The sequence below is a fragment of the Pezoporus wallicus genome, unplaced genomic scaffold, assembly GCF_028554395.1.
Source record: "Pezoporus wallicus isolate ANWC-B61680 ecotype Strahan unplaced genomic scaffold, APGP_CSIRO_Pwel_v1 contig_2012, whole genome shotgun sequence".
Taxonomy (NCBI): domain Eukaryota; kingdom Metazoa; phylum Chordata; class Aves; order Psittaciformes; family Psittacidae; genus Pezoporus; species Pezoporus wallicus.
In genome coordinates, this window is record NW_026639840.1 from 148,015 (window position 1) to 160,791 (window position 12,777).

General features: G+C 38.3%; 1 protein-coding gene across 7 annotated transcripts in view; it reads left to right on the top strand.

Annotated features, from left to right (window-relative positions):
- Positions 1-12,777, top strand: part of ADK (adenosine kinase) — a 304,786-nt gene that overhangs the window by 62,127 nt on the left and 229,882 nt on the right. The window lies entirely within an intron of this gene.

Genomic DNA, 12,777 nt, shown 5'->3' on the forward strand with positions numbered 1-12,777 from the left:
AACTTGGTAAGGTTGGCATCAGCCCACCTCACAAGCGTGTCGAGGTCCCTCTGGATGGCATTCCTTCCCTCCAGTGTGTCAACCGAACCACACAGCTTGGTGTCATCGGCAAACTTGCTGAGGGTGCACTCAATTCCACTGTCCATGTCACCGACAAAGATGTTGAACCAGACCGGTCCCAACACCGATCCCTGAGGGGCACCACTCGTTACTGGTCTCCAGCTGGACATTGAGCCAGTAAGGCATTTGATACTGTCTCCCACAGCATCCTCATAGATAAGCTAAGGAAGTGTGGGCTTGATGATCAGGTAGTGAGGTGGATCAAGAACTGGTTGGAAGGAAGAAGGCAGAGAGTTGTGGTCAATGGGGCAGAATCTAGCTGGAGGTCTGTGACTAGCGGAGTCCCTCAGGGGTCGGTGCTGGGACCAGTGCTGTTTAATATTTTCATCAACGACCTGGATGAGGGAACTGAGTGTACCCTCAGCAAGTTTGCTGATGGTACTAAGCTGGGAGGAGTGGCTGACACGCCAGAGGGTTGTGTTGCCATTCAGCGAGACCTGGACAGGCTGGAGAGTTGGGCGGAGAGGAACTTGATGAAATTCAACAAGGGCAAGTGTAGAGTCTTGCATCTGGGGAAGAACAACCCCATGTACCAGTACAGGTTGGGGGCTGACCTGCTGGACAGTAGTGAAGGGAAAAGGGACCTGGGGGTCCTGGTGGATAGGAGGATGACCATGAGCCAGCAATGTGCCCTTGTGGCCAAGAAGGCCATTGGCATCCTAGGGTGCATTAGAAAGGGTGTGGTTAGTAGGTCAAGAGAGGTTCTCCTCCCCCTCTACTCTGCCTTGGTGAGGCCGCATCTGGAATATTGTGTCCAGTTCTGGGCCCCACAGTTCAAGAAGGACAGGGAATTGCTTGAAAGAGTCCAGCGCAGAGCCACAAAGATGATTAAGGGAATGAAACATCTCTCTTATGAGGAGAGGCTGAGGGAGCTGGGTCTCTTTAGCTTGGAGAAGAGGAGACTGAGGGGTGACCTCATCAATGTTTACAAATATGTAAAGTGTGAGTGTCAGGATGATGGAGCTAGGTTTTTTACAGTGATGTCCACTGATAGGACAAGGGGCAATGGGAGTAAACTGGAGCATAGGAGGTTCCATGTGAACATCAGGAAAAATTTCTTTACTGTGAGAGTGACAGATCACTGGAACAGGTTGCCCAGGGGGGTTGTGGAGTCTCCTACATTGGAGATATTCAAGGCCCGCCTGGACAAGTTCCTGTGTGATGTACTCTAGGTTACCCTGCTCTTGCAGGAGGGTTGGACTAGATGATCTTTTGAGGTCCCTTCCAACCCTTAGGATTCTGTGATTCTGTGAGCCATTGACCACAACTCTTTGCGTGCGGCCATCTAGCCAGTTCTTTATCCACTGAGTGGTCCATCCATCAAATTGACATCTCCCCAGTTCAGAGACAAGGATGTTGTGTGGGACAGTGTCAAACACTTTGCACAAGTCCAGGCAGACGACATCAACTGCTTTGCCCGTATCCATCAGTTCTGCAGCTTTATCACAGAAGGCCACCAAATCGTTCAGGCAGAATTTCCCCTTAGTGAAGCCATGCTGGCTGTCACCAAGCACCTTGTTGTTTTTCATGTGCCTTAGCATGCCTTCCAGGAGAATCTGCTCCATGATCCTGCCAGGCACAGAGGTGAGACTGACTGGTCTGTAATTCCCTGGGTCATCCATTTTCCCCTTCTTGAAACTGGGGGTTATATTTCCCCTTTTCCAATCGTCAGGAACTCCACCTGACTGCCATGATTTTTCATATATGATTTTTCAAATTAAAAAAAATATAAAAAATAAAACCACCAGCGCCACATGCCCCCATGGCCACCATCGTGAGTGGGGCAGGGGGCACGAGGAGGAGGACAAATACAGGGGGGCTGTGGTGCTGCCAGTTCCTGCCCCCGTCTCCGGTGCGGGCCGCAGGAGCCGCCCCCACAGTGCCCCCTCCAGGCCCCACTGCAGCGGCAGGCCCTGAACCGCTGCCATCGCCCGAGGTCATGGGGACGTGTTATAGGGGACTTACTGAAAATTAATACACCATTTTTGGTCAAAACTAAACTGTGCTTTGGTAAGGCGTATTGCAACAGTCAAGTATAATGAGACTTACGGCTGAGCTGTCTGGAGGTGCACAGAACAGCATCCTCCGTTGATGGTTATGGAAGTGTATGAGGGAAACCTGAAGACCAATTAATTCTGCTAATAGCATAATATACTCAGGAGAAGATGCTGATTAGGAAAATTCAAAAGTTCGTTGTACTGGAAACTTTGAAAAGCTGCCAGATACTGAAATCTCTCTTAGAATCAACAGTTGGGGAAAGAGTGCGAAAGTAAAATTTGACCTCTTTTTCTATTTCTAAACCTTTAGGTCTGATGGTACTACTCTGTGTCAACTGTTAATCCCGTGGCTAGTTCTGTGGAGCCAGCAAACACAGTTAGGCCATGTTGAAATGTGCACTGTTTGCGTTTTGAATCGAAGTGAAATTGCACAAACTTAGAGTATAGCAGTCTTGAAGCAATGCAATTAGCAGATTACCTGTGTATATGACATTGACAAATACTGTTACATTATAGAATATTTGTAACCACTTGAAGCAGTTAATTCTGTTTCCTCAGATAATCAGTTCATAGTAAGAATGTATGTATTTGTGCCTGTAGATTGTGACCTCTGATCCACAGAGTCCTCTTAAATTTAAACATTTCTGTGTACAGCTCAACATGAATGTCTTGGTACTCAGCTTTTCCTTACTTGTCTTAGATTCTTAATGTTGAGGATAATAGACCTGGATTTGTGAATGTCCAGTTTCTGACAGGGAACTCATGCTGACATTAATACTGTGGCCTGCTGGGACTTACGGCTGAGCTGTCTGGAGGTGCACAGAACAGCATCCTCCATTGATGGTTATGGAAGTGTATGAGGGAAACCTGCAAACCAATTAATTCTGCTAAGTATTTTCTTGATGCTGAAGGGTATTGGTGATGCATATGCTTTGAATTAACTTCTTATCAGTCTTCTCATTTTGGTGCTTTGGTTTGCCAAAATCATGTCTGTTACATGGGCTGATGAAACTGGATAGTTAGTCATGGGTATCTTAAACAGAAAGCTGATCTTGTGCTTGTTCAATTTGAATGGCTTTGCTTAAAGTGCTTGTAATCAACATAAAAAATTAAATCACAGCATTATGATCAATTGTAAATTGTTGAATTTCACTGTAGTTTTAATACCTTGTGGATGCAGAGAGCAATGCTGGTACTAAGCTCTGGTGTATGGGTAAAAAATGTGTCTAAATTAGATAATGTATAAAAATATTTAGGAGCCACCAGTACAGAATTTGAGGAGAGCAGGGGAAGGGGAGGAATAAAACCCAAAGATGATGGGGGGGGGAGGGGGGGTGGGTGGGCATTTGTACCTTATTGTTTTGAAGTTATTGAAGCTAAATACATTAAGAGAATCAAGTAATACATAATACATGTGGCTTTTTAGACAAGTTATGGCAGTTCTAAACTTGAAACAATTTTTAAATGGATTGTTAACTTCTCTAAGCTAAACTCAGCAGATGTAGTGAAAGGTAATTATAAAAGTGAGTGAAAATGGGAGGCAGAATCTTTGGTATAGAGATACTAAATTTAGTTCTGATAATGGAAAAATTTTTCTAGTTCTTGATTATAGGTTAGTTATATTAATGTGTTTACTTGAATTTGTTTAGTTTTTTTGGAAGAAAGATGGCAAGTGTTTAAACAAATCAGTGGAAGGATGTTTTAATCTTGGTGGTGAAGAAAGCAAGCTTTGGGAGGCCAGGGCCCATGATGGATAGTAAAGGTTTTTGACAATTTTTTGCTTTTAGTGTACAAAAAAAAAAAGAGGAAAAAAGAAAGTAAGGTTTAACATCTTCAAATCATGATTTATGTTTATCTGTGAAGTTGCCCACTGGCTGTTTCACTTACCCTGCTTGGTATTCATTTAAATATATAAGAAAATGATATTTAAAATAAATGCTTCTAGTGGTTGCTAAATTCGTTAATGGCTAAGAACCTAAAAATGACTTGACTCAAAGGTTTTGTTTATGTAGTAAATGCATGTCAAAAAAAAAAAATTGCATTCTAACTTGCCCTGTAAGTAGTACCATTAGTAATGAACATCATAGAGGGGCCTGACAATGTATGAATTATTCACTGGTAGATTATTATATCTTTGTTATTAGCATGCAAGATAATGAACATAATTATTGTGGCAGTTTACTCGGGGGAATGTGCAGTTCTCCCTTCCATCTAGACTACCATCTAAAGGAGTATTAAGAGAATATGGGTGAGGTCTGGTAGCTGAGTTGCTGCTGCTTATTTCCTCCTTCTGCTGCTTTAGTAAATGCATATTCTTTCTACATGTTAATCTTAAAGGTGGGTTTTGGTGGTGGGTTTTTTGTCATTTCTGGTTTGTTTATTAAGAGTAGTAATCATGTTTCTGTTCTCAGTCTGGCATTACTGAGTGCTGACTAAAAGGATTTGATGTTTAATTGTAGTAGCATTGTAGGTTTACCCTCTTCTATTAGAATGGTCTATTATAGTAAATTAGTATGAACAGTCTAATTGCTTAGGAAATCCAGGGTAAAAGGTTAATCAGCAATTTGCCTTTCTTTGAAGGACTTAGCTTGTTATGATTTACTTGTCTTAAAGAACTTTGCAAGGCATTAGTTTGTACGCCTCTCTAATCTATGAGGCTCTCCACCTGATCTTAAGTTAAGCTTTTTGATGAACCAAGTACTTCTATTTTCTGTTTTATATTATGATAATGTAAATTATCTGTAATAAGCCATCCTAATTAAAGTTGGTAAATCTACAGCTCTGCTCCAATTACGCACTAATCAATTATACACTAATTTAATTCTACTTAGCTTGATACAGTGCATCATTAATCAGGTTCAGATTTAATACAACAGATTTACTGTATTAACCAAAAAATTGGTTCATTCAAATAAGGGGAAATAAAGGAAGTCAGAATGCCAACCAGTATACATAAATACTCTCTTATCAATAATGTGTTACAAAAGATTTCACTTTTCCTTGGGGAAGTATAACTGAAACTAGTTCTTTCTTTGTGAACAGATTATTGTTGTGGGCTGAAACCACTGAGAATATAATACATTTAAGTAGATCATGGTGGTTCTGAATGCAAGACCTAATTATCTAATGTAGGCATTTGTCTCGCTTCTAATGTTATTTAAATGACGCATTGCAAATTAAATTTGCCGAAAGTTGCAATGCCCTTTGTGGTAGAACTGTAAAAGCCAGTGGCCAGGTAGATGTCCTTCTGTTCAGAGTTCTGAAAGCTTTACCCACATATAACTCTTTGTAGAAGTTTAACTAATCTGCTGCTCTTACCAGGCTGCTGCTCTTTTGATGGGCTCTTACACAGCCACGTGTGCAAGAACGCTGTCTGCATGCTCTGTTTTCCTTCTCTCTTTGCAAGGCCTAGAAATGACTGAAATCTGGAGACTTTAAAAGTTTGATAGTTGCAGGGTGTGGTTCACTTGAAATATACAGATGCCACACAAAGCTAATATGGTTTCCAAAAGGGCTCACAAATAAAGACATTAACCAGACAAATAGATAATACTTTAAAACAGAAAAAAAATAGATCAGCAAACAAAAGGATACGAGGTCTGCAGATGAGGTCACTTAAAAACCACCATTCCTCTCAGAAATGTTTAGTGTAACTAAAAAAAGGGTTGATGGGGAATAAGGCACTTGAATAGGTATTTCATAAAATAATATATAGAAACTAAATTAAATAATAGAAGAAGTTAAATTTTATTACTGAAAGGAATGTATAATGAAAGGAATGATAAATTTTCAGATATCTTTGCCAGAAAAATGCAGGAGGACAGTTACATTGTGCAACAAATTTTGGAAAACATTAGTGGAAAACAGAAATAAGAAAACACATGGAGAATGGTTACTGTCCTCAGGCCTGCTGTTCTGGATAACGTGCATCTTTACAAAGAAAGGGAACTAAAAAAGATCTCTTTGAGAGTCTGCCTGTTCAGATACAAAAAAGACTTATGATAAAGATTTATTTTCCTTTGCTATGTATACTCTTGGTGTGTCCATGTTCAAGATTTCTTCTGATAAAATGCATATTTAAAACTTCTTAAATCCAGATGGTTTGAAATAAAGGCTTTAGAAAATATACTTGCCTCCAGAATCTTAATTTGAGGCTTTTATGTGATGCATTGATAATTGTCTGTCGTTGCCATTGCTGTCACATTCCTGTCCTAAAAACTACAAGGCATATTGAAAGAATCGTGTTCAGAAGATCAACAGCAGCCTCAGTTCACTTTTCCAGGAGATTCATAAGGCAGCCTTTTAGAGCTCTACAATTCGTAAAGGTCTGATTTAGCTTAATAATCGTTGCCAGCCAAGTTTGACTTCCCTGTTGTAGAGTCTGAAACTGAATTGAGGAGGGAAAAAAGGGTCTTTGAAACTTCTCTGGGTATTACATAGTTCATTTCATGTCTTAAGGATGCATATTGTCCAGTGATATCTTGTATTTACATTTTGGGGAAATATTTGTTCTTTCTACAAGCTAACAAATGTACAGTCAAATACCAGTGCCAATAACAATGTAGTGATCGTTCATGAAACACAAGAGTTTACTTTTGAAAGTATTTTTGGGATGGATGTGCCTAATCATTATCTCTGAAAGTGATGTAAAGTAATCTGACTTGTTCTGTGTTAAAACTGAGCGATGACGTTTTTACAGGCAGTGAGCACCATCTCAACTAAGGTCACAGTAACTGTCAGTTCTGTGATTGGCTTAATCCTTCAGTCTGGATAACAAGTGTGCATTTCTATGGTGGTGGTCTTTGGCAATATGATCATACACTATTTTTTATGTAGAACTGTTTGGAGTACAATATGAAAAGGATGATGATTGCATACTGAAAGGATGCCTTTGTCTATAGAGCACCACAGTGTGAAAGATGGGATATGTGAAGATGACTGAGAAGACTGGTAATGGATAGCGACAGGGTTCCTTTAGAGCAAACTGAATAATCTCCTGGAAGATTGTAATCTAGTCTTGTTGTAAATTCTCCAGCTCCAAGAGGTGACTTTGTTTCCCAAGTGTTTGACTTGTGATCTTAATATACTGAGTACATACAATTGTAAGTAAATGAATTGAAACTATACTTTGACCATATTAGGTACTGGGTATGAGAAACCTGGATACAGAGAAAACCAGGTCCTAAGCATAACAAGTTGTACACTCAAAATTAGTATTTTTTTTTACCTTTGGTCCTACAAAAGTAGGATGATTACACCTTTAATCTCATTGGGACCCTATGAAATTATACTTAGTTATACTTGTATTCAGAATGCTTCAGTATAGAAATTAATATCACAAAATACTGCTGATAAAGCCAATAATTCTGTCTTCATAACTGGTGTATATAGAAAGTGTAGGACCAAAAGCTGAATATGGAGCTGATATAGAAAGCAGCACACACAAGAATGAGCCAATGTCTTATATCCAACTTTTCCTAACTTTCAAGTGTTTGACTTGGAATTCCTGTGATTTTAATGTAAGGAGTTTGTGCATTATTAATTGTTTCATACATCGTTGTATACCTCTCTTCAGAGTACAAACCTGTTTTGTATTGTGCTGTAGTTTGAAACTTCAGGAATTTTGCTTAAAATTCAACTGTTACCACATTAGAATAGATCAGTCAACTGAGAAATCCAGAGTCTTACGTCCAGGAAATAGAAATTAACTGAAATGTGCTGGAAGTTTGGTTTGTTGCTTTGTTTGGGTTTTTATATGTAATGTTTGACTTGAGACATCTAATAATTGTGCACTGTTACCTGTTGTCTCAAAACACATTACTTGTTACATTTTAGTGCGTAATTTTAACTGTGCTACTAATCAGTAGAGGAGAACAGAGTTAAAGGTGGAGAGCAATCACCTCATGAATGAAAATCAAATTATCAATGAGGTGATAACAATTTATAATGGTAAACTTTGTTCACAGTGTATTACTGGTTGTTTTAGGAATTTGTATTTTAAGAAAGCATGCACACATGCATAACTTAAAATGGTGCTCTTAGGTATGTGCCACTGTACATGAGACTATTCTGTATAGTATTTCACTAGCTCTCATTAAAAGTCACTGAAAAGTAACAAGTGATCATTTGCACAGTAGGGGTTTTGATTTGTATGGTATAAAGGCAATAATTAAGTCATGATCTTTGCTAACTTCCTACCATGTATGGTATTTACATGGTACATGTATTTATATGTACCACGTAAAAAAGTGAATGTACTTATGTCCCAAATTCTGTAGGGAAGTAAAAATATTCTCTGAAAACATAGTTATAAATTGCCTTTGTTACTGGTGGCTTAAAGTCTTATATCTTCAAAACAAGGATTTCTAAATGTTGGGAGAATGTTAGCTACTTTTCAGTTTTGATGACTGCTGCAGAAGTTTCTTTATGTGTTCAAGTATTTTATGTTCATGTACATATTCATAGTGGATTTCTATTTAAAGATTAACTATAATTTCCCTCTATAATGAATGAGAGCCTATTAATAAAAATCTTTGTTAAAAGTTTCATAAAATGGGCACAGTCCTCAACAATTATGGAAAGTTAATTCAACAGTTATGAAAAATTACTTTTTAGAAATAAAAGCATATTAGCAATATAAATATGTTTTAAGAGTATAAATGTTCCAGATGTTCCCAGTATTCACAATTGACCACAAATACATATCACTACTAAATTGTCTCCCTCAAAAGCAAGTTCTGCAAATATAGTTGTGCCTTTGAGTATGGCACAAAGCCACAGCAGTAACTTTTAAACCAGAGGAAGAAGAGATCAGGGATGTAAGAGCCTAAACTAACAATATTCTTAATTCTAGACCAGTTAAACTGCCATCTATTGTTCTATATGGGCAGAGATACACACTGTAGCAAAAAGATGTATTTATTTTGCTATATATTATGTATATGTTATACATCTGTATATATATACTTTTTTCTTGTTTTTTTTTTTTACTATTCTTACATGAGTTCAAATAGGAGTAAAGTGGTTTCAAGACTGTAATTGTTACTTCTGTATCAGCTTCCTAGATACTGTTGAAGGATGACATCTTTCAGTATTGTTTGGTTACTAGAATGCAGGCTTTAAACACAGCTTGCAAAACTGGCTCTGTTTTGACAATAGTAGTTAATATTGTATGTTTTTTGTTAAAGCACTGTTGAAAAAATATCTTATTGAGCTATTTGTGGCAGTGTTTTTTTTTTTCTAAAGATATTTAAGATTTCACATGCAGTTTAACTGGTCACAGATGAAACTGTAAATTAATACCTTATGAGTTTTAGTGACTGCAGGGCATTGTTTGTAATTCAAAGCTGCTTTGTTCCTACCCACTAGGAAAAGACCCTGTTCAAGCAAACAAATTAGAGTTTACCATTATATCAAACTATTTACTAAAACTGCAGACTCTAATTTTGAATTTATTATTTCACTGTGACTTTTAAAATAACCTCTTTGGAACATATTTTAAAACCCTAAATCTTTAGGGATTGAAATAAGATACAAAATTGGTGTAATTTTTGGTCTTAATCCACCTTGGTCAAAATTTTGTACTCAAAGGATTACATGGTGTATAAAAAGAAACGGTTGCAAGTTGTTCTTTGATTAAATGCATTTCCATTCCTACTGAAATGTATATGGTCTTGATACAAATAACAGCTTTATAACAGAATACTTTCAGGCATGTTTCATTGATAAAGTTTAATTTTCTCATTACTGGTGATTCTTAGCTAGAGAGAGTAAGGGTAAGCATGTTTGTTTTCAACCTCCTTTTTTGTCTTCTCTAGTCTCAGAGAAGACAAAATTATTAGTGAGTAAAAATTAGAGAGGGAAATAGTTTTATGTGAGACATTCTTCCAATGATAAGACCAAGCCAGGAACTCCTGCTAGAAGGAGATAGGCTTTGTCTGTGAACTGAGTCAAGCTCTTGCAGAGGTGTTCCCTTACGAAGTAGCATATTCAAACTCGAGGGAGAATCACCTGCAAGTCTGGCAGGTAGTGATACTTTCTTTAAACTCTCTGCACACTAATGCTCTACGTGGATCATCCCACAAGGCTATACGTGCTACAGAAAATATATTTGAAATATGTTTGAATTGGATAGTATTGCTGTAATCTGGTGAACATCACCAGCCAGCCTTTGGCGTAAAAGTCAAGTGTTTTCTCTTGCAAGTGGTTCAGCCACACTAAATTAAGTGTAATATTCTGTCCAAGTCCTCTCAATAACAAAGCACTGTGTCATGGTGAAAAAGGCTACTTAAAACAGCTGAATAGCTCACGTACCGCTGCTTGGTATTACGTAAGAACATAGTTATATTCACATCCAGGCAGTTCAAGGGCTCAGTTAACTAGCAGTTGAGACTGGGGAGGCATGTCTGTGATACATAGCAAACATTACTGAATTTCTGTATTTGTTTTGAATATACTCCCAGCTTTTAACAAATGATGTTTAGACAGTTTGTGAAATGGAGATGATAGTGGTTGGGTGGGGGGTGCAGCGGTTGGGTTCTTTGTTAACAAATAAATTTTGCTAGGTGTTTTGCTCATTCATTCAGTAATTTCTTGAATTCATTATGCTTCTGACATCCATAGTCTGCTATGGAAAGAGCATAATAGCTTCACCATATGTATTGTAAAAGTCTACTGTTTTTCATCTTTGGAATCTTTCACTAGCTTTTATTTATGGTCTTTATCTCTTGTAGTATGAAATGACCTGAATAATCACATGTTCCACTGATGAATTTGTAGATCTTGATTGTTTTTCTCCATAGTTGACTCTTCTAGACTGTGTCCTGGTTGTCTTCATTAATGTGAAAGCATTTCCATTACTTTGATTATATCTGTTGCTCTTTTCTGTACCCATTTCAGCTTTCACTGTTTCCATTTAAGGTGATGAACACCAAAGCTGCTTATGGTGTTCATACTGTTGATTTTTCACACTGGCATGATGATGTCCTCCATTTTTATAAGGAGGAGCAACAAATTATCATAACATTGGGATTTTTTCAACCTGACCAATCTTATGCATGGGCAGTATTTAGGTCAAGGTCCTTTATTGTTTTAGAGCTATTTATGTCACATGCACCCATATATCAGTCGAAGTGAAGTCTTGATGTCCTCTTAAAAAATAAGTTTTCCAAAATTGCTTTCATAATAACCTCAGGACATTCAGATTTACCCATGGAAACTCTTAATCTGGTCTTGTGTGGGTATTCAAAATTGTTCTTTCAGCTATTTTTGTAGTCTTTGAGCACTCTTGCATCATTCTTATTATGATTAATACTGGAACATCTAGAGATATTACAAAAGATGATGTGTTTCTTGGTTTTGGGGGGGGGCTTTTTTTGTTGTGGGTTGTGGTTTTTTTTTTTTGGGGGGGGGGCTTTTGTGTGTTTGTGGGTGGTTTGTTCTGTTTTTTGTGTGTGTGTATTTTATTATTATTCTTTGGACACTTACAGGGGCTTTCCTTTTCTTTCTCCCTCTTCCCAAGAGGGGATTTAGTTAAAGGTTCTATTATTTATTTTCATAATATTTTTCTTTGTTCATGAAAAGGAAAGTTAAATCATAGAATCATAGAATAGTTAGGATTGGAAAGGACCTTAAGATGATCTAGTTCCAACCCCCCTGCCTGGACAGGGACACCTCCCACTAAACCATGCTACCCAAGGCTCTGTCCAACCTGGTCTTGAACACCGCCAGGTGAGCATTCTCACCTTCTTTGGGCAGCCAATTCCAGTGCCTCACCATTTTTTTACCACTTGGAGAAGTAGTTGTGGTTGCTTTAGATTTCTGTGGAACTTCATTACAGTTGCCTGATTTCTGGAACAGCTGGGTATTCTTTATCTTCTGTGACCTTAATGTGAAAGATTATGCTTGAAATGAAATGAGTTACTGACTTTGGTTTTCTGCAAAAACTGTGCAGTGAGTTCCTTTGCAATCTCCTTATATGTTAGTTTTTCTTTTGTGGGGGCTTTTGTTTTACATGTTGAGAATTAAAAGAATGTTCAATCTAGAGATAAGAAAACTGACGAAATGTCATTAGTTTTTCTCCTGTACTTCTAATTATAAACACAGAGGGCCGGTATTAACCTCAAGTCCATTCTATAGAGCAGAGCAGCCCTGTGGAGAAGGACTTGGGGGTGCTGTTCAATGAGAAAATGAACATGAGCTGGCAGTGTGTTCGCTCGCAGCCCAGAAAGCCAACCGTATCCTGGGCTGCATCAAAAGGAACGTGACCAGCAGTTCGAAAGAGTTGATCCTGCCCCTCTACTCTGCTCTTGTGAGACCTCACGTGGAGTATTGTGTGTAGTTCTGGTGTCCTCAACATAAAAAGGACATGGAACTGTTGAAACAAGTCCAGAGGAGGGCCACGAGGATAATCAGGGGACTGGAGCACCTCCCGTATGAAGACAGGCTGAGAAAGTTGGAGCTGTTCAGCCTGGAGAAGAGAAGGCTGCGTGGAGACCTCATAGCAGCCTTCCAGTATCTGAAGGGGGCCTACAAGGATGCTGGGGAGGGACTCTTCATTAGGGACTGTAGTGATAGGACAAGGGGTAACAGGTTAAAACTTAAACAGGGAAAGTTTAGATTGTATATAAGAAGGAAATTCTTTCTTGTTAGGGTGATGAGG